This window comes from Aotus nancymaae, unplaced genomic scaffold (genome assembly GCF_030222135.1).
Source record: "Aotus nancymaae isolate 86718 unplaced genomic scaffold, 86718_ANA_hifiasm-v0.15.2.pri h1tg000081l, whole genome shotgun sequence".
Taxonomy (NCBI): Eukaryota; Metazoa; Chordata; class Mammalia; order Primates; family Aotidae; genus Aotus; species Aotus nancymaae.
This window is the reverse complement of record NW_026988496.1, coordinates 1,148,992-1,153,840: the sequence shown is the minus strand read 5'-3', so window position 1 is coordinate 1,153,840 and position 4,849 is coordinate 1,148,992. Positions and strand designations below refer to the sequence as shown.

Here is a 4,849-nt window from a genome sequence, read left to right as displayed (position 1 = left end):
CTGGCCGCTTCCTTAAGACTCTCTTTCATGCCTTTGTTTTTTATTTTATGTTTTTAGAAACAGGGTCTTGCTGTGTTGCCCACACTGCAGTGTAGTGGCACCGTCGTAGCTCGTTGGAACCTTGAATTCTGGGCTCAAGCAATCCTCCCCACTCGGTCTCCTGAGTTGGTGGGATTGCAGGCGTGAGCCTTTCATACTTGAAATAGAAATAAGTTACTTGGCAGAAAGCAGGCTTCTCACTGATAGCTAGTGATACTCAGCTAACATTCTTTCCGTCCTTGATTCAGTAGTAAAGACTGAGCAGCTCGTTGCTTCTAATTTTTGTTCACTTCTGCTGTTGTGATTCTAATTTCCTAAGGGTTTAAAGTCTTTAAAACCCTTCTGCATTTTAGGAATTCTGATGGGTTGTTTTCTTCACTTATTTGGGATTTTGCTATTTGCTTGCTTAGGTGTCGGTAGCCCTGGTTTTATAAAGTATCTCTTTTGTTTTTGCAGTCGCATCCTGAATGTCCGGTCAAGAACTGGTAACACCGATGAGTCTTGTAAGTAGAGTCCACTCAAAGCGGTAACATTTCAAAGTGCCTTTGTAGAGAAGACTCAAATGTGATTTGGGCTGTCTGGCCTAAGTTGGTTCTAGGTTCATCACCTCTAGGGCTGTCTTGAGGTTGGTGAAATGAAATTTCCCTAGTGTCAGGAGTGGAGGAGGAGGGCCTCTGCTTCTTCTCCAACTTACTTCCTTTCCTCTTTTTTTGATTTTTGTTTTTGGCTCTGGGTTTTCTTACTTTTATTTCCTTTCATGCGAGATGTAAATTTTAATCAGTTCTAACTTACAGACTTTGGTTTTAGGGAGTTAAAGACATAGGCAGCCAGATTTTATCATGCTTCAGATGTTTTCTCATGCCTTCTTTCTCTGATTTAGCTGTGGCCGGAGCAGCTCCGCAGAGACAGGGCAGGTGAGTAGGAGAATTAATGCAACTTGACTTTTTTTGTTTTTGAAGGGGGAAAGCCCAGTGCTCTGGGTAGGGAAATCTAAGAGTAAACGTCACATTTCCTCTGTGAATACTCTGGTTTTCAGCAGAATCATGATGGCTGTTTGACATCGCAACCAGGTTCAAAACATTGGATTCTTTATTTCTGACCCATTATCTAAGTGGTCAGTTCCTTCTGCAAGGTATCTCTGAACTTTGCCTTAACATCCAGGTTTTACTAGTCTAAGCTCATATCAGTGTTTACTCCTCTTTGTTTTTACTTTTATATTTTTGTGAGACCAAGTCTTGCTCTGTTGCCCAGGCTAGAGTACAGTGGCACCACCTTGGCTCACTGCAACCTCAGCCTCCCAGGTTCAAGTGATTGTTCTGCCTCAGCCTCCAGAGTAGCTGGGATTATAGGCACACCCCACCACGCCTGGCTAACTTTTGTATTTTTAATAGAGAGGGGGTTTCATCATGTTGGTCAGGCTGGTGTTGAACTCCTGATCTCAAGCGATCCACCTGCCTCGGTCTCCCAAAGTGCTGGGATTACAGGCGTGAGCCACCGCACTCGGCCTAATTCTAACTTTTCATATGTAGAACCTGGAATTCCTTATAGCTATTATATCCCCCTCCTTCAGCATTTTGATACCCTCAGTGGTCTATGTGTCACCATAACTAATAACAGGATGACCTATGATGTAGCCAGGCACCGCATCAGAGGAGTGGCAGTGGCGGTGAAGTGATGCTCACCACAGTGTGACTTCTCTAGGCTGGAGTTTGGATCTGGGTGACGGTGGAAGTCCAGCCGGCTGCTGTCTGGTGAGCTGAAGGGTTCTGAGCAGGAACTGCTTGGCTTCACCTCAGGCGGTGCCGCACAGCTGTCCCGAAGTGATGGCAGGAGGTTCAAGTGGCCTGCCACACAGCAGTGGAGAGTGAGTGCTGAGGCCGCTGGCAGATGAGGCAGAGAAGCAAGAGGCCCCAGCATCATGGCTCACTGCCGGGAGCAGTTGGAGCTTTGAAACCATCCTCCGTTGGTTCCCCATGAAACGGAGGAGTTCAGTACTTGTCCATTTACCTAGATAGGAATCCCACACAGTAGGCTGTCTCCAAGAAGTACACCCTGACATGGGACCTCCTTGCCCTTTTGCCCTTTGGATTTTTAGCTGCAATCTCTTCATCCTCGAGTGCTTTCCCCTCTGGCCGCTTCCTTAAGACTCTCTTTCATGCCTTTGTTTTTTATTTTATGTTTTTAGAAACAGGGTCTTGCTGTGTTGCCCACACTGCAGTGTAGTGGCACCGTCGTAGCTCGTTGGAACCTTGAATTCTGGGCTCAAGCAATCCTCCCCACTCGGTCTCCTGAGTTGGTGGGATTGCAGGCGTGAGCCTTTCATACTTGAAATAGAAATAAGTTACTTGGCAGAAAGCAGGCTTCTCACTGATAGCTAGTGATACTCAGCTAACATTCTTTCCGTCCTTGATTCAGTAGTAAAGACTGAGCAGCTCGTTGCTTCTAATTTTTGTTCACTTCTGCTGTTGTGATTCTAATTTCCTAAGGGTTTAAAGTCTTTAAAACCCTTCTGCATTTTAGGAATTCTGATGGGTTGTTTTCTTCACTTATTTGGGATTTTGCTATTTGCTTGCTTAGGTGTCGGTAGCCCTGGTTTTATAAAGTATCTCTTTTGTTTTTGCAGTCGCATCCTGAATGTCCGGTCAAGAACTGGTAACACCGATGAGTCTTGTAAGTAGAGTCCACTCAAAGCGGTAACATTTCAAAGTGCCTTTGTAGAGAAGACTCAAATGTGATTTGGGCTGTCTGGCCTAAGTTGGTTCTAGGTTCATCACCTCTAGGGCTGTCTTGAGGTTGGTGAAATGAAATTTCCCTAGTGTCAGGAGTGGAGGAGGAGGGCCTCTGCTTCTTCTCCAACTTACTTCCTTTCCTCTTTTTTTGATTTTTGTTTTTGGCTCTGGGTTTTCTTACTTTTATTTCCTTTCATGCGAGATGTAAATTTTAATCAGTTCTAACTTACAGACTTTGGTTTTAGGGAGTTAAAGACATAGGCAGCCAGATTTTATCATGCTTCAGATGTTTTCTCATGCCTTCTTTCTCTGATTTAGCTGTGGCCGGAGCAGCTCCGCAGAGACAGGGCAGGTGAGTAGGAGAATTAATGCAACTTGACTTTTTTTGTTTTTGAAGGGGGAAAGCCCAGTGCTCTGGGTAGGGAAATCTAAGAGTAAACGTCACATTTCCTCTGTGAATACTCTGGTTTTCAGCAGAATCATGATGGCTGTTTGACATCGCAACCAGGTTCAAAACATTGGATTCTTTATTTCTGACCCATTATCTAAGTGGTCAGTTCCTTCTGCAAGGTATCTCTGAACTTTGCCTTAACATCCAGGTTTTACTAGTCTAAGCTCATATCAGTGTTTACTCCTCTTTGTTTTTACTTTTATATTTTTGTGAGACCAAGTCTTGCTCTGTTGCCCAGGCTAGAGTACAGTGGCACCACCTTGGCTCACTGCAACCTCAGCCTCCCAGGTTCAAGTGATTGTTCTGCCTCAGCCTCCAGAGTAGCTGGGATTATAGGCACACCCCACCACGCCTGGCTAACTTTTGTATTTTTAATAGAGAGGGGGTTTCATCATGTTGGTCAGGCTGGTGTTGAACTCCTGATCTCAAGCGATCCACCTGCCTCGGTCTCCCAAAGTGCTGGGATTACAGGCGTGAGCCACCGCACTCGGCCTAATTCTAACTTTTCATATGTAGAACCTGGAATTCCTTATAGCTATTATATCCCCCTCCTTCAGCATTTTGATACCCTCAGTGGTCTATGTGTCACCATAACTAATAACAGGATGACCTATGATGTAGCCAGGCACCGCATCAGAGGAGTGGCAGTGGCGGTGAAGTGATGCTCACCACAGTGTGACTTCTCTAGGCTGGAGTTTGGATCTGGGTGACGGTGGAAGTCCAGCCGGCTGCTGTCTGGTGAGCTGAAGGGTTCTGAGCAGGAACTGCTTGGCTTCACCTCAGGCGGTGCCGCACAGCTGTCCCGAAGTGATGGCAGGAGGTTCAAGTGGCCTGCCACACAGCAGTGGAGAGTGAGTGCTGAGGCCGCTGGCAGATGAGGCAGAGAAGCAAGAGGCCCCAGCATCATGGCTCACTGCCGGGAGCAGTTGGAGCTTTGAAACCATCCTCCGTTGGTTCCCCATGAAACGGAGGAGTTCAGTACTTGTCCATTTACCTAGATAGGAATCCCACACAGTAGGCTGTCTCCAAGAAGTACACCCTGACATGGGACCTCCTTGCCCTTTTGCCCTTTGGATTTTTAGCTGCAATCTCTTCATCCTCGAGTGCTTTCCCCTCTGGCCGCTTCCTTAAGACTCTCTTTCATGCCTTTGTTTTTTATTTTATGTTTTTAGAAACAGGGTCTTGCTGTGTTGCCCACACTGCAGTGTAGTGGCACCGTCGTAGCTCGTTGGAACCTTGAATTCTGGGCTCAAGCAATCCTCCCCACTCGGTCTCCTGAGTTGGTGGGATTGCAGGCGTGAGCCTTTCATACTTGAAATAGAAATAAGTTACTTGGCAGAAAGCAGGCTTCTCACTGATAGCTAGTGATACTCAGCTAACATTTTTTCCGTCCTTGATTCAGTAGTAAAGACTGAGCAGCTCGTTGCTTCTAATTTTTGTTCACTTCTGCTGTTGTGATTCTAATTTCCTAAGGGTTTAAAGTCTTTAAAACCCTTCTGCATTTTAGGAATTCTGATGGGTTGTTTTCTTCACTTATTTGGGATTTTGCTATTTGCTTGCTTAGGTGTCGGTAGCCCTGGTTTTATAAAGTATCTCTTTTGTTTTTGCAGGCGCATCCTGAATGTCCGGT

At 45.8% G+C, this 4,849-nt stretch overlaps 1 long non-coding RNA gene across 1 annotated transcript; it reads left to right on the top strand.

Annotated features, from left to right (window-relative positions):
- Positions 1 to 312: 312 nt before the first annotated feature.
- On the top strand, positions 313 to 2,868 carry LOC135271557 (uncharacterized). Its single transcript, XR_010339682.1, has 3 exons — positions 313 to 542; positions 920 to 953; positions 2,663 to 2,868. It is a non-coding gene; the product is annotated as an uncharacterized LOC135271557 (long non-coding RNA).
- Positions 2,869 to 4,849: the final 1,981 nt, after the last annotated feature.